This window comes from Mauremys reevesii, linkage group 2, assembly GCF_016161935.1.
Source record: "Mauremys reevesii isolate NIE-2019 linkage group 2, ASM1616193v1, whole genome shotgun sequence".
Lineage (NCBI taxonomy): Eukaryota > Metazoa > Chordata > Testudines > Geoemydidae > Mauremys > Mauremys reevesii.
In genome coordinates this window covers 237,348,654-237,373,161 of record NC_052624.1, presented here as the reverse complement: position 1 = coordinate 237,373,161, position 24,508 = coordinate 237,348,654, and the positions used below count along the sequence as shown (strand labels likewise).

Genomic DNA, 24,508 nt, shown 5'->3' with positions numbered 1-24,508 from the left:
TGCAAGATGAAACATCATGTCACAAGTATGTATTTCCCCCCAACACACACAAATTACTTTAAAAGTCCATGCAGTATGGTTTATGTCTGCAGCTGTTCTTTAGTTAAAACCTTATAAGAATGACTAGTTTCTGTAAGAAGCAGATACAGAGTATTTAATTTAATAACAGATGTGTAGTGTAGTGTTAAAGACAGTTGCTTGCTGAACATTAAGCATAATTGTAATTGAACTGTATTTTTTCTGGTCTATTAAACTAGAGGTGGAATAACAGTTTTAAAATATCTATTGTATATTTGATATCTCACCAATTAATAAAATGTGTTTCTTCAACCTAAACTGAACATCTCCCCTCTAAACTCTATTCATCACTGCCATTACTGCTGTCAGGAACCTAGCTGTTTGCCAGGTCTCTTACCTTCTAAATATTTTATTAGAGTGATTCTATCTTCTCTTACCTACTGTAACATTCAGTGCTATCTCAGGTACTTGTCTGCTTAAACATCTCAGTATCTTCATCTCATTATCTTCTCATGTCTTGATTATAGTAATTCCTTCCATATTGTCCTCACTGTCAAATCTCAACTCTTCCTACTTCTGCACATCCAGACTGTGGAGTTCTATCTCCTCACATATACCAAGAAACAAGAACGCATCACTCACATTCACAGAAATCTTCACTGGTGGGAGCAGTAGCTAAGTTTGCAATTTGAAAAAGGCTGTAATTTAAGATTAAGAACAGTTGATGCAGGCCAATTCTCATTGGCTCCAAGGCACCTTTGAACAGCTTGAGTGGAAGACCAACAGGTTCAGCAGCACGTCCATTCCGTAACTTTTGGATGGCCTTTTGTACTGCCTTGAGTGACAAAGGATCTACCCTGGGTCTGCAGCTGTGTGGTCTGCAGCTGTGCGCCCTTGGGTCTGCAGTTGTGCGGTTTGCCAGGTCACACATCTCTAGACAGTCGTCAGCAGGTGTGTGGTTCAGCAGGCTTTCATAATGTGTGTTCCATCTGTCCAGCACCAATAAGCAGAACGAGCCATCTGGTTTCATGATGAGGATGTTCGAAGGCTGTTTATGGCTGCCAGCCAGGCGCTTGATAGCTCTGTAGGCAGGACACAGATAGTTGTACTTTAGGCCATTCTCTGCTTTGTCAGCCAGGGAGTTGATGTAGATCACACCATCAAGTTTTGGCATGGTCTGGGAAATGTCTTTCAGCCATGTACGTCCTTGGACATCTCCCTGCTTAGCATTAGAGAGAGGCTATATATGTATATACTTCCTAAAATAAACTTGTGTTTTGCAGCAGGATCAACTAGTCATATTGTAGATTATGCACCGCAAATTTGTTAGTTTAATTTTTTGTCTAACCAGACTATCACTTGCCTTTCTGGCAAACAATTGGCTTTGAGCAACCTGGCTACAGCCCAAAAACCTAGACCTAAAATTAAGTCCTGGACCCATTCATGCCAGTAGCGGAGCTCCCATTGACTTCAGTGAAGCAAGGATTTCACTTCTTATCTAACCCTTTTCCAGGCACCACAGGTCTAATCAGAGCACACTAACTGGCTGATGTTCAGTAATGCATATTCCGTGCTCCCAAGAAACTCTCTGTGTGGCTACATCAGTAAGGCCCGCCCATGTGCCAGTCCCCACCAACTGCTCCAGTTTGTTGCCGTCCTCAGCATTTTCCCCTCCCCTTCCCCAGATGCTGCTCAGTTTTTTTAGCTCAGCTACCAACTGTTTTCCCTGATTTCATTTCACCATCCCAGTTTTCTCTGTTGTTTTTTTCAAGTGAGCAGAAAATGTGACATTTTTACTTGCTGGGACAGCACTTATACATCTTGCAGCATTCTGGACACTAGGATTTTTCCTAGTCTGTGGCAGAGACTTTACCCACACAACAGATACACAGCTGACCAAGAGCTGTCCCAACAACCTGCAAATCCATGACCTGGAATGATCCCTTGGTAAGGTCCAGGTCATTCATGCTCTCTGTTTCAATCATTAGCCTCTTTTCTGAACCTGCAAGTGGGGCGTGACAGACATTGTCCCTTTTGATGGTGGGTTTAGAGCAGTGGTTCCCAAACTTGTTCCGCTGCTTGTGCAGGGACAGGGGTGGCACCAGGACCCAGCACACCAAGTGCGTGCTTGGGGCGGCATGCCACGGGGGGCGCTCTGCCGGTTGCCGGGAGGGCGGAAAGCGGCTATGGTGGACCCTCCCGCAGGTGTGCCTGTGGGAGGTCCACCGGAGCCACGGGACCAGCGGACCCTCCGCAGGCACGTCTGCAGGAGGTCCACCGGAGCTGCGGGACCGGTGACCGGCAGAGTGCCCCCCGTGGCGTGCCGCCGTGCTTGGGGCGGTGAAATTGCTTGAGCCGCCCCTGTGCAGGGAAAGCCCCTGGCAGGCCGGGCCAGTTTGTTTACCTGCCACGTCTGCAGGTTCGGCCGATCACAGCTCCCAGTGGCCGCAGTTCGCTGCTCCAGGCCAATGGGAGCTGCTGGAAGTGGTGCAGGCCTAGGAACATACTGGCTGCTGCTTCCAGCAGCTCCCATTGGCCTGGAGCGGCGAACCACGGCCACTGGGAGCCACGATCGGCCGAACCTGCAGATGTGGCAGGTACACAAACCAGCCCGGCCCGCAAGGGGCTTTCCCTGCACAAGCGGCAGAACAAGTTAGGGAACCACTGGTTTAGAGTATGTCTACACTGCAATGAAAGACTCTCAGCTGGCCCGGGTCAGCTGACTCTGGCTGTGGGGCAATACAATTGCCTGGGTTCTGGGACCCTGCGAGGGAGGAGGGTTCCAGAGTCCGGGCTTCAGCCCAAGCCCCAATGTCTACACTATGATAGCCCCTGTGAGCCTTGAGCGAGTTGATCCAGGCCAGCCATCGCTCTGCTGTGGGTCTTTTATCACAGTGCAGACATACCCTTAATGATTCCGACAGCTGACAACAAAGGAGCTAGATTGATATCACCAATCCTTTTTTCTCTCAGGCTGCCAAACAGTTATCAGATGCCAACCTTTAGTTACTACTAATCTGGGCTGGAATCAGACTGGTAGCTTAGATGTGAAAGATGCCATATCTCATGACCAGTCCCTTAAGAACTCTAGTGCCTCACATCCAGCACCATTTTTAAAACTGGAGCCATTTGCCCAGTCTGCATGTGCAATCATGCATATATATTCACACTGACGTGGCATGTGGTCCACCCAGCTCACTGCTGCCTTTCTTAGCAATGCTGGGATCTACACTCTGAATTAAAGTGAAACTGTGTGTGCTTCTGCATGTGATAATTTATAGAATGCTTCCCACAGTTAAGGCTTTATAATTTTGAATACGCTTAGCCAAACAACATATTTGTGCTTTATCTATACAATACTTGCCATCTTAATAGGGCAAAACATGTCCATAAATGGGAAAATCCTGTTTCCATTTGCATTGTGCAGTATTGACCAAGGGAGTTCTTAAGCAAAGTGAATGCTTAGTATGATTGCTTGCATGCTGATATACAGCATGTTCTTCTGATCTACAGCTATTTCATAGCAATGCTAGAATCTGGGTGACAGCAAATTGAAAGGTTATTGTGTGTATTGTGTTTCCTCCAGGTATAGATGTTAATCAGTTACGAATGGGTGTTCATGGTAATTTTGTTTGAAATGGTATGCAAATATTTAAAAGTAATTCATATTTTTAAGTATAACAGACCTTACCAAAGAAATACCTATTTATGCAAAGTATTATTCCATCGATAAGGATCTACTGATGACAGTGCAATGAAAAGATTTCTCTCTCCACTATTTTGTGGTCTTTTTCAAATTTTCAAATTGTTTTCTTTTCATTTAAGTGACACTTCAGCTGTTTTTCTGAAAATTGTGGATGGGTTAGTTAGACATTAATCACAACACAAGGAGGAGGAAGAGCTTAACATTCTTCTGTTCTTTAGCACTTCTTGATTGACAGTAATTGATATATATAACATTCTTTCTTCTCTAAATAGAGGATGACACTTGCTTTCTTGCTTATGTACATTATACAGTATTGAAAAAAGGGGTATTGTGGGAAGTTCATTAATAGGTCATAAGACATACAGGAAAAAGTCCATTCATAACATCGATGTAGAATAAAAGACAATGCTGCTTTTGAGATTATCTTCTGTGGAGAGGTACAAATCAGATGTTAATATCAACATTAGTTACTTAGCTCAGATGGTCGTGTTGTTTCCTCTGCAGTTACCAGATGCTGTCTCAATGCTATATTGTATAATAGATTTGGATCAAAGGTAAAAATATATTGTGTCAAATGGAACAGTATCCAACAGAATTAAAGATAGAACATGGTGTGTGTGTGTAAAAACCAAAATCAGACTCTGGATGGCTGGTGAAGACCTGTTTGTACTGATCCTTTTATATGTCAAGACTAATTTATTGTAACTACTGTCTTCATGATTCATTAAAGTATAATTAGTAATTAGTTTATGAAAATGAGCTACTGTGAGATAGTGATGTCCTGGGCTTTGAAATTAAACTATGAAAGGTATCAGTGTGCATTTTATTACATGTGTACTGTTTCAGAAGATATTGGGGTTGGGAGAGTGAAAAATGTGTTAATACAACTTGGTGTGTGAGTTTGTATATATGTATGTGATTTGCTGTGGACACAATGGGAAATACCAGTATAGTATGTTAATCACATGGTTATTGTTAACTGAATGTACCAGCTTTAAGGGCAATATGTGTCTGTAGGTATAGTAAAATTATACGTAAAAAGTATATTAAAAGAACATTATTAAGGTTGCAAAGAGAAACACTTAAAACTTAGAAAATGTCAGAATATCTGTGAATCTCTGATTCAGCCCCCTTGTGTGTATGTATTATAATGCAATCTTTACATCCATGATCACATACTATTTTTCAGCGGAATGACCCAAGCCTCATTCAGTGCACAAGATGGATGATGCTCATTGAACGAGCAGCTTTTCAATATTTGTTGTCTCTTTCTTGTTCAATGTGTGGCCCCATGACATATTAACAGCACACTATTCAAACACTCCTCTGACAACAGAATGATTAATTTCTTCATGGGCTTTTGAGTTACTGTGCTCTGAGTAATTCACAAACACCAATACATTTATTTTCATAACTTCCCTGTGAGGTGCATTATCACCCCAATCTTCAGGGAATTAAGTTGCAAAGCTCCAGCAAGTGTCTACCGAGTGTGAGAACTGTAATATTTCAAAGAATTTGACCAAATTTGGCCACCACCCTGACAAATTTCAAATTCCTGCTCTAAAGCCTGGAGGTATTACAGATTGTCAAAAAAAAAGGACACCAGATTTTTTTAACAGGAACAATATAACATATTTTAATCCAGCCTCATCAGAAATAGAACTGTTTTGACTCATATTTTCCAAAATATTCAGCCACGTAGTTACAGTTTGGTAAAGTTAAAAGCAACAGAAAAGAGGGTCTTATAATGGGAAATGTTGGACAACCTTAATCATAGCTGTGCTACCAGCCCTGCCTATAATAAAACCTATACCATGGCCCTTACAGCTGATACAGCTCTAAAATAATTTCTAAAATAATACTAGAATAGTTTTAATAACTATATGGCATATACCTAATACGTAGGTGTGTGTTGTGATATCAGTACTTATTTGGGATGGCATTTTTTAAAACAGTGGATCTATGCATTAATCCAATTCTACAGAGCTCACAGGGAACTATAAAACCTGTATCTTTTCTGTGTATAGAAAAGTCGTGGTTTTAAGGTCTGATATCACAGGTTCTTCCAAGGTAAGGAAGGCGTGCCACTGTGGAGCTGGGAATTTCCCTTTCGATGGTATAACTTTTTTGTTTCTAGCTCTACAATGATGTGAGATAACAGATGCTAAAGTCACAACATTGTAATGTATATAAAAGTTGTTATGGCTCCAGGATTGAATAGTGTTCATTTTGGGCCTTTAACATGCATAATTTTTAAGGGACAATTAAAGACTGAGAGCAAATTTGTCCTTGTGTAATGCTATTCAGTTGTGTTGGTTTACCCCAAGAATGAATTTGCATTGGTATTTCAGTCTTACCTCTGAATTTCCTTTTGTTTATGTGGTACAATTGTCATACCTTGATTGCAACCTTAACATTATCTGACCATAATTTGTGGTTTAATTTCTTTATTATAGTAAAAGGGGAGCCAGTGATATGCTATTGAAGTGGAAATATTCTTTAGAGCCAGTACTACGGTAGGGAAGGTATATGTTGGCATGCCAAATCTGCACTTTATGATAGCAGTTGAAAAAAGGGGAAATATTGGTTCCCATCAACATACCATTCTTTGTTTTTAATCTTAGTTCTATTTAGCATGCTGTCATCAGTGAATTTTTTAAGGTTTAATATTATTGTATTGTCTCCAGACTGAGTGATATTCTTAATACACATTCACAGCATAGACTCTTGGCACCTGTTCCTGAAGTCCACATCTAGCAGAAATCCACATTAACTTACATGAGCTCTTTGCCTACCACAACCTTTCTTTCTAACTGTGGCAGTAGTAACAGACTAGAACTATACATTATTTTTCTCCTGTCTAATAATTGCCCTGCAGTAATTTATAAATGCTTTGCAGTGCTGGCTTTTACAATAGCATAGTAGTAATTCTTAAAGTTCTTTCAGCAGGATTCTTTACATTTAGGATGTAGTAAAAAATCTGGTAATTGTTTGTTGTGTAGCAGGAGAAATCACTATTGAAACGTAAACCCTTGGGTATAATCAGGAGGCTATTTTGCTACAAGTGCTGCTACATTATGGCATGTAAAATTTGGAGCTTTTGTCTTTTAGACAGTCATCTTCTACATCATACATTGCTGTAACCATTTCCAGAATTTTTGTAATGGTTCTGTTTTCCAGATATGCATTAATATTGACAAGAGTCCTCCTTTCTGGTTCATAGTAGACTATATTTTTCAGTATGGATTTAATTCCACCAGGAATCAGGGTAGTGAAATGTGCTGTATGGCAGCTGGCACAACAGTATTTTAATTCAAATAATAGAATCCAGCTGGTGGGGAGTTGACAGATTTTTGAGACAGACATGACTTAGTACAGATCTTCCTTATTTCTTTAATAAAACGTATTATCCTGGCATATTAACCAAATGTTGATGAAAATACCAAATGTGCAGACCCAGTAGAAGTAAAACTGATTATATGACATCATTAAGGGAATTACAGTGGGGAGAAAATGTAGTTTTAAAATCATATGAACTAAATGTATGCAAACTCGTCTCTCATCCGCACTTCACAAAATTACCTCTGATTTGCAGATATACTTCTGATTATTTTGTACAAGATCTTCTTTGCTGAACCCATTGTATGCAACCCTCACTGCTCTTCATCTTTTTTTAACTGCCTGCTGTTGTCACTGGCAACCAGAGACCCCTTCAAGGTAGATGTTAATTTCTATGCTATGGCTATGTTACAGAATAGTGGCTTAAAAGTGATTGACTCCAAGAGAATAATACATGCCTTTTGTATGAGCATTCTGTCGGAATAGTGTTTCACACGACACTTTTCCAGCAATGCCTGTTTATATATTACTTAAAGTTGTAACTATCCCATAGAATAAATTTAAGGAGGCTCTTACTGGCATATAGGATTGAAGATGATGTGACCCTCTTATACTTTGTAATAGTGCTGCATAGGTTGCCATACTGGAAACAGATCAACAGGTGCTACACTTTTCTGATGACTTTTCTTGTGAATTTTGATATACTGCCTAGAATAAACAAGCAGCCATGACAGGAGACTCATTCTGCCTCTATCATATTTCAATATTATAGAAAGAAATGACTCATACTGCTGAAAATAATAGTTGATTTTGTTTTCAATACACTGTACATCATTGTCCTTTTCTGCCAATGTAGTTAATTTATCAGTGTACAGAATCTGCTAATGGCACTTTGGACAGTTCCAGCACTGCTGCTGTGCTGCTATTATTTGAGTGCTGACTGTGTTCAGTGCAGTCCTAACATGAAAGAAAACACTGGGTCAAATCCTGGCCTCACTGGAGTCAGTGGCAAAATTCCCATTGACTTCAGAGGAGCCAGGATTTCATCCAGGGTCTCGTCTCTGCTCTGCTTACAATTTAAGGGCCCAGTCCTGTGAAGTGCTGATCGCTTTCAACTTCCATTGCAGTCAGTTTACATTTGAGGGAACTCTAATACCTCACAAAATCAAGCCCTCTGTTAAAGAAAGTATGATACACTGTGTCCAATCCTGCAAACCCTTATTCACGTGAATGGTCCTTTCTCCATCAAACAGTTCCGTTGAAATCACTTCCAACCCCATGAATGAGGACTTCTCATGCCAGGACTAAAGGGTAATAGGATCAGCCTCATCAACATTTATTAAAAATACCTGATATATAGGCTGAAATTTCATGTGGTCAGAGTTTTGTTTTTAAATAACAGTTTTTAATGGTAGCTTTATCTATTCAATGTGTTGTGTGTCCTCATTGAAAGGCTTATGGAAGGATTTTAATACACTGTTTGCATAACCAGCAGCTATGATTAGCTTTAGCTCTATTAATAATTTAATTTGTTTATTTATTACAGCTCTGTTCTGTTAGGGTACCTTTCTCTAAGGGGTGAAATAAATGTATTTGAAAACCCAAACCAAATGTATCCAGATATTTCAATAAAAGTCGTGGAAATGTAAATAAATATTCATCAAGTGAATTTATTGTTTTATTATTTCCAAGATGTTTTTGTGATCTTTATGCTTTCTGACGATATTATGCGGGGGAGGTGTGTATGTGATTTCTTTAATTAGATCTTTATTTGGCTTGTCTGTTTCCGTGGTATATAAATGCCTTCTTGAAAGTATAAATAATGTAAAAAACCTAAACAAAACCCAAAGTACTCCTAATACTTACATTTTGGTAAAGGTGCTGAACACTCAGGAAAGAAATAAATTATTATGAGTTAAGAAGTGGAATATAATGAGGAGTTCTGAAATTAAGAAACTAATAAGAAACTAAGTAAGAAAAGGTAAAATATGGACTGAATATCAGGAAATGTTCATGATAAGATCTTCGAAGCTGTGAAGCAATTATCCTAGGAAATATGGACGTTCATTCACTTTTGACATTTTTTAAATTATCCTCTCCCAGTCTAGAAAAGGGTGTTGTGAGGAATAATTCTACATTTGCAGGGAGATGGACTCTGTACACTAATTAGGTATTTTCCATCTTAGAATCATTTAGAGAATCAGAGATGTCAATCATTTTGTCAATCATTTTGCAGCAAACAAAATGAGGCTGTGATGAATGTTATCAATACAAAATATTGGTTCCAGTACACACACATTGGTTTGAGTTGAAATGTATATATTTTCACTTGGATTTGTTGGGTTAAATGTGCTTGGGGCAACAATGCACATAATAATGAATTGGTTTTAATGAAACCTTATTGGACTGGCAGTATTTATTTCAATTAATACTGCTAGGTGGATAACAGTGGATTATGCATTAGTCATGCAATTTATGTCTGAAGATAACAGCCCTTTCAAAACTGACTAATTAAGCAGCCTATTTATAAAGTAATCCAATAAGTGTTAGAATGATTGGGGCTCTGTTCTTGCAAACAAATAAGCTCATGTGTGACACTGCTTACACAAGAGAGACAAGGAGATGAGAGAATATCTTTTACTGGACCAGCTTTTGTTGGGGGAAAGTACAAGCTTTCAGACTACACAGAGCTCCTCTTCAGGTTTGGGGAAGGAAGCAGAGTGTCTGGGACAAATTGTTAAACAGAAGAGGTGTAATGTGTGTTGGAGGTGATCGCTCTGGGCGAGCAGTTGGGAGTTAGATTTTTGTTTAAAGTGGGCAATGAAGTGTAGCAGGCAGTGTTGTGTGTTATAAAGGGTTTGTAATGAGCCATATACTAGTGTCCCGTTAAGTCCATGGTTTCTGGTGTCTAGCAGAGTTATGAATTTAAGTTCCCAGGCTCGCCTTTTGAAGGAGCTATGCAGTTTTTGTTTGGGGACAAGTATTGAAAGATCACTTTGTCAAATGAGTTCACCCACGGTGATAAGGTGTTTTTGTCTTTTATCATTTTTCTGTGTGACTTCATTCAAGAGTGTAGTGATTGTCTGGTTTCACCCACAAAGCTGTTATTGGGGTGATTTGATGCACTAGATGAGATGTTATTCAGTATAAATCATCCCATTTGCTTCACATGAGTAGTTATGTACTTGCTTACATGTTTATGGTATTTGGGTCTAAAACAATAAGCACTCAAAAGAACTCATTAAGACCCTGATCCTTCAAACACCACATGCTTGAGTCATATCACTGATTTCAATTTTTTTGATTTCACATGTAAATCATGAACCTCATATAAAGAAGAGAAGGCAGTCAGTCTTCAGTACAGCTTTCATGTTGCTCTGTAAACAATTGGCAAAAGGAACTCAAATGCGACATCCTTCCCTGAAAACAGTGTATGTTCCATCCAGGGTGATGAGTAGAGTGAAAGTGCTCTCAATGGGAACCTCCACTATGCTTCAGAGGTTGTTTTTGATGTGGGAAATACAGAAAACATACCCACCTGACAGCATTTCATCAGGGTTCCTGTTTGGCCTTGGTTTCATTTAGAATTATAACAAAGTATTTGAGCCTCCATGTATCAGTCCCCTCTAAAGATCCTCCCCCATTGCTGATTTTCATGTATATTTTCTTAGGACTTGTCTACACTTACAGTGCTGCATCTGTGCGGCTGTGCCCCTGTACTGCTTAGTGCAGGCACTCCCATGCAAATGGGAGAGCTTGACGGGTTAGATCACAGAACCCCCCTTGGGAGCTGCCACCTGATGAGCCCAGACTACTTCTACCCCTGCTCTCTCAGGACTCCAGCTCGGGACCCCAGCACCCTGTCTTGCTGAGCCAGACACTCCCGTCTGCTCCAACACAGACCCAGGGTCTGAATTACTTGCCCCAAAGCTGCAGGTTTACCTGAAAGCAGCTAACAGAAGTGTTCCTATAATTTTACCCTTTATAAAGTTTATACAGGGTAAACTCGTAAATGTAACACTGATAGAGAGAGATGCACAGTTGTTTGCTTCCCCGGGTACTAATACATACTCTGAGTTAATTAATAAGTAAAAAGTGATTTTATTAAATAAAGTAGGATTTAAGTGGTTCCAAGTAGTAACAGACAGAACAAAGTAAGTCACCAAGCAAAATAAAATAAAATGCGCAAATCTGTGTCTAATTAAACTGAATACAGAGAATCTCACCCTCAGAGATGCTTCAGTAAGTTTTTTCCTCAGACTGGACACCTTCCAGGCCTGGGCACAATTCTTTCCCCTGGTACAGCTCTTTTTCCAGCTCAGGTGGTAGCTAGGGGATTCTTCATGGGGGTTCCTTCCCTCCCTTTGTTCTGTTTCACCCATTTATATAATCTTTTGCATAAGGCGGGAATCCTTTGTCCCTCTCTGGGTTCCCCCACCTCCTTCTCAATGGAAAGACACCAGGTTAAAGATGGATTCCAGTTCAGGTGACATGATCACATGTCACTGTAAGACTTCATTGCCCACTTGCCAGCACACAGGTATACAGGAAGACTTACAGGTAAAACGCAGCCATCTGCAGACAATTGTCCTGGTTAATGGGAGTCATCAAGATTCCAAACCACCATTAATGGCCCACACTTTGCATAATTACAGTAGGCCCTCAGAGTTATATTTCATATTTCTAGTTTCAGATACAAGAGTGGTACATTTATACAAATAGGATGATTACTCTCAGTAGATTATAAGCTTTGTAATGATACCTTACAAGAGACCTTTTGCATGAAGCATATTCCAGTTACATTATATTCACTCATTAGCATATTTTTATAAAACCATATAGAGTGCAACGTCACAGAGTGCTTCTTCCGTTAGTGTAGGTACTCCACCTCCCCGAGAGTTGGTAGCAATGTTGATGGGAGAAACTCTCCTGTCGACATGGCACTGTGTACACTGGGGGTCAGGTCATTATAACTGTGTCGCTCACGGGTGTGGAATTTACAGACATAAGTTGGTATTGTAGACCAAACCTTAGAGAGTGAAAAATTTGCAGACTCGCCAAAGATTTTAATAAGAATAGTCAACAATTTATTCAAGCATATTTTCAATATATGGAAACTTGTCTACAAAAGAAAATACTCATGTTTTGGCTTTAGCTTTCCTGGGAGTTCAAATAAATAGTTGTTTTGTTTTGTTTTGTTTTTCTCTGGAGATTTTGTAGGTGTTTCAGTTTTTCCCCCTTTTAATCCTCTTGTTTTCTTATCTCATATAATTTATATGTGTTTATAATATTCAGCTGTTTAAGTGACATGAACGCATACTGGTCTTTGATCATATTTTCCTTCCTAACAAATGGAATTAGAAGTAAAATAATTTGTTTTCTATCCACTCTTGAGTTGTGCAAATGCCATTCATCTGTTTATCAGTGCATGTTGATAGGGACATATGATGTAGCATATGTGATTAAGCTAATTCTGTCTTTGACTTAATGGAATAGTTCACACTAAGCTTAGTTGTTGATGAGCTGAATGAGAAATTATGATTCTAGGCTTAGAGCATGCTCCCATGAGCTGAGTTAATATGAAACTGTGTTTGTTCAATACAAAAACAAAAGGAGGGGTCCCTGTCGAGTACTCCATGAAGAAGATGTAACCCCAGGTATCTGCAGACTTTGCAATCCCACTATGTCCTACTTCCCCTGGGTCCTTCAGTGGAAGCCAGTCTGAGAGTGGGGAATTAGAACTTCACACCGGTTCTAATATGACTTCAAACCAATCCTGCTGTGAAACTTAATTCAACAGACTTGGCAAAATGGTAAGAAAAAACATAACCTGTGAAACAACCAAAGCATTGTTTCTCGCAGTATATTACTAGTATTGCTCTCAATATCTTTGTGATGTAGATTCCTGAAATTAACTATTATAAAGATGATTTTTGATCACTAGTGTTCTCTTTTAATCAGAGAGGCCTGTCATGAAAGCATAAAGCTGGCTAGTGTGTTGTCCAAGCTATCGTTGGGATACCTACAGTAACTTCTTACTATAAACTACATTGACAAATATTGTTACTGTTGTTGCCTGTCTGTTGGGCAGTAGCAAGTGTCCAGGGGGTTCCTGATCAGCTTCCCCCTGGAGGAGAAATAAGTGACATGTATGGGCATATTCTATATGTAACTTGTTTTATTTATACATCCATCCATCCTGGAACAAAGGTAATCAAACAGCAGGCACCACTTAAAAGGGTATCCTATATTACTCTCCCTTTGCCTGATTGCATCCCAAGAGCTCCAGGAAGTATTATAGTCCCCCTGGGATGATACACCCTGTCATAGGTCTCACCCCCACTCTGAACTTTAGGGTACAGATGTGGGGACCTGCATAGACACTTCTAAGCTTAATTACCAGCTTAGATCTGGTCTCGCTGCCACCATCCTGATTTCTGAGTACCTGGAACACTCTCTTTCCCCCCAAAACCTTCCCCTCCCTGGGTAGCCTTGAGAGACTCCTCCACCAATTCCCTGGTGAGTCCACATCCAATTCCCTTGGATCTCAAAAACAAGGAAGAATTACTCCTTCCCTGTCCCTTCCCCCCCCCAATCCCTGGTGAGTCCAGATACAGTTCCCTTGGATCTAAAAAACAGGGAAAAAATCAATCAGGTTCTTAAAAAGAAGGCTTTTAATTAAATAAAAGAAAGGTAAAAGAAAGAAAAAAAAAAACAAAAACCCTGAGAGACAGCATTCCAGCTAATCTCACAGACAATAGATAGAAAACACAGGATGTTCCCCTGGGCAAAACCTTAATACACACAAGAATACCCAATTTGATAATTCCCCTAATTGCACCAAGACAAGTTACAAAAGAAAATAAACATAAACCTATTTATTCCTTTCTAAAACTTACTACTCTGATAAGAGGCTGGTTTCTTGATCTTTTTCACTCCAGCTGAAACTGACTAAAAAAAGGAAACTTCCCTCCTTCCTTTTGAAACATCTTGTTCTCCCATTGGTTCCTCTGGTCAGGTGTCAGCTAGGCTAGGTGAACTTCTTAACCCTTTACAGGTAAAAGAGGCATTAACCCTTAACTATCTGTTTATGACACACCCACATTTGTTCCCAGTGCATAATGTGCATAATGTCTAAATGGCACAGCGTAGCTCATAACCACTCTGAGCCTCAGGCTGTCTCTACACTGAAAATACCTGTTGCTATAGGTAATCCACCTCCCTGACAGGCAGTAGCTAGGTTGACAGCAACTAGCACTGTCCATACTGGGGGTTAGATCAGCTTGGATTTTTCACATACCTGAGATACATAGCTATGCTGATGTAACTTTTTGGTATAGACAAACCCTCAGTTCCTGTCATGTAAAACAGGGATAATGCTTCCTTACCTCACAGAGAGGTTGTGAGGATCGTTTTTAATGTATGTGAGTTGCTCAAACTGGTGATGAGTGCATAGAAAAAGTTATAAATAAATCATAGTTATCATTTTTTTAATAAACCCCAAACATAAGTGTTTTTGGGCATTATTTTCATGTATTGGAAATGGAATCTGTTTAAAACTAACACAGATCCTAAAGATCTTTATGGGGATTTCTTAGTGCATTGGTCAGTCTTACTGAGTAACTAAAAATGTTACAGAAAATTGTATTTGGAGAACAATGAAAAATAGGATGTAGGAGAGAAAAATCCAACTGGGCATAAAAATAACAAAACCTTAAACTTAGAACGAAAACCTCTATAAACAGATGCACAATTTTTATACAGATATTATCCAATACAAAAAATAGTTCAGCCACGCATACAATGAATGGTGTGTTCACAAAGACACCTTTTATGTGTCCCACTTTTACTAAACCAAAGATGATACATTTCAAGTGTAACCAAAGGCATTATGCATGTATAGTAAAAGTGTCTATTTTGGAATTGCATTACATGTAGATTCAGTGTAACCTATCTATTCTTCTTACTTTAATTTCCCCCCTGCTTTTACTTGGAAAAGCCCCCACAGAGTTACAAGGGCAAATAGCAGGACACCTAAAAGAGTTCTTTAATGTTGGATGGCAAGATGTTCTCACAATGTTTTATGGACATTTAAGTAGGATAAATATTAAAGGATAATGCTATACACAACATTGAGGTTTTAGAGAGGAGTCAAATGGGGACTTTTGTGGCTTGTGATGGAGGACCTTTTATATAAGTGCTTCAGAAATTAGATTAGGGTGTATATCACATGAAATGTTCTCTCAATTGTGCTGTAAATTTAACTGCAAGGTTCTCTTGAAATGAGCTCCTGTGGTCAGCGAGCAAGAAAATCAATCAGTGGGCGCCTTATCACTCTTCTATATCCTTGATAGGTCTACAATTAAATTCAGCCTGAAAGGTCACAGTGTGGGGTATACATTAACCTCAGACTAACCCTGTGTGTGATACTGCCACTGAGAACAAGTTAATAAAGACATCAGTTGGAACTGCAGGTTTGTTCTAACTCTTTTTGTATATATTACACACACACACACACACACACACACACTTTTCACTTCTAATTATACCTTTGTGTATTAAGTTAATAGATTTCTGCTGAGAATTCCACTGTAATATTCAGTTGAATAAGCAGCTGAACTCCACATTTGGTTTAATTGTGTGTAACTTTAAAATTAATATTTATACCCAAGTACATCAGTGAGACATGACCATGTCTCATTTTCAGACCATGATGATGTTCGCAGCACGCAGCAGCAGGCTTAATTTCCAAAGGTACCAAGGTTTCTGAAGTGCTGTTTGTATTGCACACGGTTGATCCAGATGGGCAAAATGCAAGTTCACTTATTGAGTGTTGTGCAAGTACTTTATTATTGAAACGCATATAGAACTTTTTTAGAGAAATAGTGGCAAAGCTATTTTATGTTTTATCTGTATTTTGGTCTTGATTTGGGAGCCTTAGATTATACAGCAAGTGAGCTACAAAAGGACCTACATCTTTGCCCTGTTATCTATAAAATACAATGCAACATGACATTCTGACTGTTAATGAATGCAGTCCAGGGACATGCCAGAGAAACACAAAATCCAGCAATCTTTTCCCAAAAGCCAGATGTGTCTTAAGAGATATTGTCAAACTGATTCAGGTCTGTGGGAGTTCCATTCTTGGAACTTTCCCCCCACAAAAATGGTTACTGTAGACATCTCCCTGCTTGGCTTAGACACCCATTTCCAGGAGTTCACAGATCAAGGCAAATGGACACCCCAGGAGATGTCTCTCCATATCAATAGTTTCAAACACAGAGCAATCCAACACACTTACCATTTTCTGTCCAACATCAGAGATCCCTCTTTCAGAGTAATGCTGGACAACAGGACTGCAATGTATTATATAAATTGCCAAGGAGGAGCTAGATGGCAGTCCTTATGCTCAGAATTTATAAAACTATGGAATTAGTGCATATCCTATCACATAGAGATCTCAGCAGATTATCTACTGAAGCTACAGAACATCATAGCAGATTTGCTGAGCAGCTGTTTCTGTCATGACCATAAGTGGGAGCTGAATGACGCAGTATTTCAGGAGATTTGTGTCACCTAGGGCTCTCCAGAGATAGATCTCTTCACGACTCTGTTCAGTGCAAAATGCCAATACTTTTGGGTAAGTCAGAACTACCTGGGAGACACCCTCCTTACTGCCTGGCCTCATGTCTTACTCTATGCTCACCCCCAATTCTGTTGCTCCTCAAAGCCCTGAACAAGCTGAAACGAGAGATTGGTGCCATCCTTATAGTATGATCATGGCTGAAGGCAGGTATGGTTCCCAGATCTAGTTCACCTATCCCTGTGACCACCCCCTCACCTTCCTCTGACAGCGGACCGCCTCACTCAGGAATCAGGCACCATGACCCACCCCAACCTCTTGTCACTTCACCTGAAGGCTTGGCTCCTAGATTACTCTCTGGCATAGAACAGGATTGCTGTCTGGAGGTCCAAACAGTACTATGGAATAGTAGACAACCCACCACAAGGAAAACTTACCTGCAGCAGTGGAAACATTTGCATATTTCCTCCTCACACACATTCTGGATTACCTGCTAAATTTAAAAACCAGAGATTTATCAAAGAGTTCAATTAAGCTTCCCCTGGCTGCCATTACAGCATTTCATTTCCTGCCCCCCAAATGACAGGTTTTCAGTTTTCACTCATTCAGCCACCAAAATATTCATTGAGGGTCTATCTAACCTTTTTCCCTCACATCGGTGAACCTACTCCACCATGGGATCTCAACTCATTCCTCAATAAATTGAGGAAACTCCTGTTTGAATCTGCAGAACTGTTCGCTGCTTTGTTTGTCCTTTAAGACCTCGTTCCTCATAACGATCACCTCAGCCAGAAGGGTTGGAAAATTAGGAGCACTGATGGCTGATCTGCTATACGCAGTGTTCTGTCTCGATAAATTGACTTTAAGTAAGAAACAAAGATGGGGACTTAGTCTCATCAGACTTTCACATCAATCAGGTAGTTCAGTTACCAGTGTTTTACCTCAAGCCTCACTCCTCAAGAGAGGGAGCCAGTCTCCAAACTCTGGATTTAAGAAGAGCTCTTGCCTTCCAACTTGATAGGACTAAGTCCTTCAGGGCTTCTTGATGATTTATTTCTTTTGATGAAAGAATGAAAGGGCATTCGATTTCCTCCCAAAGACTGTTGAAATGGGTTCAGAATGCCTCTGGGGGGGTCCTCCACCTAGGTTGATTGCCCATTCTATCTGAGTTCAGTCTACTTTTGTGGCTTTACTAAAGAACATACCCATCTTGGACATTTGCAAGGCAGCTGCCTGGTCCTTAGCACTACACTATTCCCGGTCTAACACAACCTTTGGTGAGGCTGCTCTTCAGGCCATACTAAATCCATCTCCTCAGCACGACCTCCCTAATCGGGAATAGGTAACCAGCAGACAATGGGTTTCTCCTCAGCGTGTAGCTCTAAAAGGTTGGGGCCTGAGATTGGGATTTTTATTCACCACCTCAAGTATTTCCTAGGAACTCTACTCAGCTTTGTTTGTCCCAAAGGTTCCTTCTTGTTTGGCACATTGTTTAGAATAGTCATTTGAAGCTCATAACACTTCCCCAGGATTACACTGGTCATGTCTCCTCCCTAGAGAAGTTACATACAGTCCCACAATAAGACATAAATATTGCATTTAGAATACAATGGACTCCAAAGCTACTTAGACTTAATTCAATAAGATCTCTCAAAGATAGTGCAGGAAATTGCCATATCTGTCACAGCATGGAACTAGGAATTTAGGAAAATACAGGGGACAGGAGAAAAGCAACTGTGAACGAAGTCCCTAATTCAGTACAGTAAGCACAGGTATAGCTATATTAAGTACATGGGTAATTCAACTGAAGTCAAAGTTATGCTTAGTTACCTTCCTGAATTAGGGTCAAAAGACTTAAATTTAGTTCTGAGTGGTGTGTGTGTGTGTGTGTGTGTTCGCCCTTTCAGTTGTCCAGCCATATATATACCTGCTTTGATTAACTCAATAACTGTTGTGTTATGCTTCAGTGAAGCATGCTCCCACCAGCAATTGTTATAGGATAGTGTTTCATTTTCTTTTCTGTTTTGGTGATCTATATTGTGGGCAGAGCATTGTTTGTTTGGATGCAGTTTTAATGTACTCTTCTGGATAGGGACACTGCCCCTAGTAAGTCAGAATCTGTGTGCAGGCTGGATGTGGGGGAGTGATTGCTTAGACCCTGGGTCAACCTAGAAATAATACTACGGTACTCTGGACAACTGCAGTTTTGCCCAATTACAAGGTTCAGCAATATTCAGATCAGACTTTGTGCTTAGTTCTTCTCCCCTCTTATTTATCACTACTCACATTTCTTTACTGCAGTTGGTGCTTTGAAATAAACACTCTTTTCTGGATTTCAGGATAAAGCATCTGTCATGCTTTTTATTCTACGTCATAATGAAAACTCAGAAGTTTGGGTTTCACAGGAAATTCAGTCCTTTTTTTAAAATCCATTTACAGTATATGCTGGTATCCGTATTTCTTTAACAGCTAAGTGAAAGAAACGAATGCAGATGACAGTTTTCTCCAAATACAGCATGCAAGTCTTGCTTTCTGGATCAACCATATTAAGTAGTAGGTTTGTACCATGTGTAATAAGTAGCAAAAGCATTTGCTTCCTCTTCCCGCAAAAAATGAGATTAAAATATTCTCACCCCGTCTGTGTGTCTTTTACAAGATTTCACTACTCCATCCCCATAACCCAGAGCTATTCCTATTTATTAAAAACATGTAACATGTATGAATAATGTCTAAGATGTATTTTAATTACATTTTCAGAAACGTATGGGACTGATTCTTATTTCACTGGTATTACTCCAAGGACTTCCTGATTTACCCTGATGTGAGATCCGAATCAGGCCCCCTATACCAAACAATAGCAAAAGTCAGTACCATAAGAATAAGTTTACTGTACAAAAAAGAGTATGCTAGATAGAAAGGGGGAAATGACATAAGCATGTTATTCAATCAAGATTTAAGGTAGAAATCCAAAATTGCACACTTCACAAAAAGTAAGTGTTTAGTTTAAATATTATACTTAGACACATCAGTAGGAGGCTTTTCATCATTCCTTCATGCCCCCAGTGCATGAAGGACTGAGAGAGATCTGGAGATAACAGTAATGTTGTGTACATATGTAGTGGAGGAGAGCATGATAGAGGTACATATTGAGAAGTGTGCATGTCAGAAATCCATCGCACATGATAATATAGGTAGTTGTACCATTATAGAATTGGTGCTTTGTGCGTAAATGCTTTCCTGCAGTGTTGGATTTTTCTAGTGCTATGTTCACTGCCAGGAGAAGAAGGATCAAAACTATGGGCACCTTCTACAGAGCAACATGTAGTTTTCTTGTGTTTTATTACTCAGCAAAATGACTTCAAAGCTATACCCCAGTGGTTTGGCAAAGCTCTCTGTCCAGAAGGAATGAAGCCTCTCCAAAGAACTCATTCTGCAAAAGCAGCTGAAAGCATAGAAAGCAAAGAGCCTTATATTGTTTTTTTTTCTTCAGATCTTATTTTTATCAGCTTTATGGGAGTTCCGTAGAATCCAAAGTGAATATTTTTACAGAATTACTGACAGAATCTTTGGGTCTCTAGCCAATTAATCCCTGATATAACGCCATTGAATCTGACCTATGTTTTCCAGTCTCCAAGAGTTTCCTAACAAAAAATTCAGTGTGTAGTTCTACCAATGTGACTCAGCAGATGGAAACCTTGAGAATACATTTATTTATGGAAGATCAATGTTTTAAATCCAGTAGGACTTGGTATTTTTGCCATCAATATTCTCTCTCTTCCCTCTTCCTTTGTATGCAGTTATTTTTTGGTGTGTGCATTTACTTAACATGAAAGAATTCAAACAAGCTGACTCAACTGTTGCTTCCTATTGCCAATATATCTAAGGAAAGCTTATGTACATTAATTTCTGTTTGTTGGGACTCATGAGTAAGGCTACATTTTAGTCACAGGTATTTTTAGTAAAAGTCATGGACAGGTCACTGACCGTAAACAAAAATTCACAGGCCTGTGACCTGTCCATGACTTTTACTAAAAATACCCACGTGACTAAAACTTGGGTGGGGGAGCTTAGGGGGGCAGTCCAGGGGAACTGCGGGTGGTGGGGGAGGTGGCCTGGGACCCCTGGCTCTCTGCTGCCTAGGAGCAGCAGAGGGGCCATGCCAGTGGGAACTGGGGAGCCCCCCACTCTGAGGTAAACATCACCACACACTCCCCAACCCGCTGCCCTCAGCCTGCTCCCACACACCCAAACTGCTGCTGCTGGCCCAGCTTGGGCAGCCCCTGGGCCAGCAGCAGCCGCTGCAGAAGTCACAGAGGTCAGGGAAAGTCATGGAATCCGTGACCTCCGTGACAGACTCGCAGCCTTACACACCTTCTAACATCAAAAGCAATAGTACAACAGCCATAAAGATGTGCCAGTGTGTGAAAAGCAGAAGTCATTAATTCCCCTCTTCCCTCCCCCTTAGCTAAAGGTAATGATTGGTTGGCAGCAACAAAGCAATCACTGTTATGTCTTTCATTGTACATGGCATAAAAATGTGTACATGCTCTGTAATTATACACCTTACTGTATAGTCCTGCGGTTAACTACAACTTGAAAATGATATAAAAATAATAAAATTGGTATAGTCTTCTAGTGAAGGTTCAAGAATAGTGTTCAAAGGTGACAGTGACGTTTATTAAATTAACATTTTTAAAAGTTTAATTGAGATAATTACAAGTCTGGTTCAAATAAAAGAAAAATACACTACTTTTAGTAGTGGATAAAGTACTGACTAACCTTATCCTTGTCCCGTATTAGTAAGGAAGGCAGAAAGGAATACTAGCTTGCTCAGTTATGCAATGCAGACTGAGGATGGCCCTCTTAAATTGATTGTACAGCATAAAGAAAAACAAAAGAACTCCGATCCCATTTGTTGCTGCTATTATGGCTTGGTGAATGAATGCTAACTTTTTATTGCAGGAAATAATGGAATCTTTGCCCTTTTACGCTGATGTACATAATAAACTTTTTGGTAATGATACTGAGGCCACAAGCTATTGCCTAACTCTCTCACTTTTTTTTCATTCTTTTAGTTAAATTACTTTAGTTTACAGCCATTGCTTCAGGCCACGGTAATTTGGAACTTCTTAATGGCCTCCAAAAAAGGATTTTTTTCTTCCACACGGTTACAAGATAACCACATGGCCATTTTTGTCCTTTGAAATAAAAATAATAAGATTATTTTTTACATTACAGAAAAGTAATTTCTAATCTTCATGTAAGAGAGAAGTCTGTTGGTTGTCAGGTTAGAGATAAGAATTCACAATGACCATTTGTATCAAAATTTTACCCACAGTAAGTTTAAAAAAAAAAAGCTGGTTCAAAGGCTCAGCATTTTTTTCATAGCCAGTGTTGTTTCAAAGGGGTTTCTCCTTGGTTCAGTGACTCAGGGAGGACTCAAAGATGCTTTCTGAGTTCATATAACTCTTTACCTTTTCATAAAATTTTTCATCATGCCACCCGATGCATCGGATAAGAAGGCTCCAGCTATTGTGAGCCAGATTAACGGAAAATAAATGGTTGTCATCTCCCATCTGAATTTGTTCACATTGGTAGAAAAATGGGCAGGCTCACTCACAAAATATGAACTTCTTATTTCTCCCCCTAAAATAAGATGGGTAATGATATGGTTTTCTTTGCCCTTGATTCAGTTGCTTCTACTATAAACTGTAACTTAACAAAAACATTTCACATTATTTAAAAAATGAACAAAAACAATAAACTGAGCCAGATAGAGAAATAACTTTAAAAAAAGCTTTAGAAAAGTGTGATCTCTTATATTCTTCATTGGATGCAGCTTGAGCCCTTCAGAACGCCTGTGTTCCTGAGTTTCATCCCAGATGGGGGAATATATTTACTTGACTTTACAAATGATTCTTGGCTAGGCTATGCTATGACCCCATTTGAATTTGGTTTCTATGAACAGTCAAATAATCAAGGGTTTATTTGCATAAATACTCCATGTAAAATGAATTTTAAGCTTGTATGCTTGAGTATTCTCACCAGAAGTAGTGTACTGTATATGGTTTAGGATGTCTCTTGGTATTACAGTGGAGCAGTGTTCTCAAAACTCCTTGTGTTGATCCTTTGCAAAGAGACAGTGAGAGGGGCCTAGGAAGGATTTGGCTACACCCTTTGCAGCTATGACTGCACAAGCATATGCTATTACTGTGTGTGAATATGACTAGATGACATTTAAACTCTGCACCTAGCTAATAAATTTTGCAGCAGCCTAATTTTTTATATGAGAATGATGCCTTAGGCAAGACCTGTGTCATCCAGAGACGGTTGTGTGTGTCTTCGTGTGGATGTGGGTGTTGCATAGAGCATTGTGGGTGCTACTGGAATACTGCTAATAATAATAGAAGATGTTTCTATTCCAGTGGTTTGTATTAATGCTGTAAAGTCCCTCCAAGAAAATCTCCCATCCAAATACTAACCTAACTTGACCCTGCTTAGCTTGTAAGGTCTTACACTGCTCAGGGTAGTAAAAGACTAAACATCTAAAGATTGTATTGCAGACACAGCTGTATCTTAGACCCCTTTTGGTCTCCTTCGATGCACCACTTAGGTGATAGGCCTGGTTTCCTGCATCCCATTGTGGGTGGAACCATGTGGTCCAGCTACTCTTAGACTGGTTCTTAGGGCTGCAGCGTTCCCTGTTTCCCAATCAAGTTGATCTGACAGAGCCAATTTTGTCTGGCACTTGTCAGCCCTTTTCCTCCAAGGACCTATGACAGCCGCTGAGTAAAGTGACTCAAAAGCAGCAATTTCAAAACAAAGCAACCTTTAATTACCAAGGAGAACTCAGTACCTGGAAAAATGGGTTAATGCAAGTAAGAGTCCTATATGCATATTTCCCTACCTAAGCTTAACTTCTCTATATTCATATGTCAAGTAAGTCCAGTTTATTCCCATCTCTGGGTTGGGAGAACCATCCTGCTTGCTGCAGTCCCCATCAACCAGTGCAGCTTCAGTCTGCTGACAGCTCACTCAGCCCCTACACTTTTCTAGGCCTAATGTTTGGTATCTTACTTTTCATCCTAGTCTTAGCCGTGGGACAAGTAAACCATTCTCAGCCTGCCTGGAGGCAAGCAGGGGTTTTTCCCAATAAACAGCTTTTCCATTATTTCCTGCAAGACTCTTCCCTGTATCATTGTTTCACCTTTCCTGCTTTGTTCCTGTAACAATCCCTTTTGATCTAACTCCTTAGCAAGTAACCCATCAGAAACAAACACAGACACATGCACCATATTCATAAAATAATAATACAGATATTTCCCAGTTCATTACAGGTTGGCATAAGTAAGTCTTTGCACAGACAGAAATTGATGAGAGTGCTTCTGTCTCATTTTCATTACATTTCTGGATATTTCTTATATGATTTCTTACTACCTTCAATGACCCTTGACAACACAATTCCAGTTCCCATAGCAACACCTGTTGATGGCAGTAATACTGCAGCACTTCAATAAGCCTTCCTACCCCAGGTCACGCTGTGCCAGCATGCCAGAATTGGGTTCAGTGTACAAGATTCTCTTTCTCCTCTTTTCTAATGGATGTCACGTCTGGAATCAGTTCCCCTGATTTGTGCAGACTGATTTAGAGAATCATAGAATGTCAGGGTTGGAAGGGACCTCAGGGGGTCATCTACTCCAACCCCCTGCTCTCACTCTTGATTACAGCTCATGATACAACTAGTTATATGTGGTCTCAATATGCACCAGCAAGATATTGTATTGAGTCATTATTCAGGCTCTAAGATGTACATATGTCTTTTGAATGAATGAATGAATGAATAATTAATTAATTAATTTTTT

At 39.8% G+C, this 24,508-nt stretch overlaps 1 protein-coding gene across 5 annotated transcripts in view; it reads left to right on the top strand.

The window, feature by feature from the left end:
- The window catches only part of PAG1 (phosphoprotein membrane anchor with glycosphingolipid microdomains 1), a 153,419-nt gene that overhangs the window by 42,349 nt on the left and 86,562 nt on the right, over positions 1 to 24,508 (top strand). For 3 of the 5 annotated variants that reach the window (XM_039524618.1, XM_039524616.1, XM_039524617.1), the window contains exon 3: positions 7,320 to 7,441. The exons of the other annotated variants lie outside the window; for them this stretch is intronic. The gene's annotated coding sequence lies outside the window, so the exon portion shown is untranslated. The remainder of the gene's footprint in view (positions 1 to 7,319; positions 7,442 to 24,508) is intronic. 5 annotated transcript variants of the gene reach the window in all.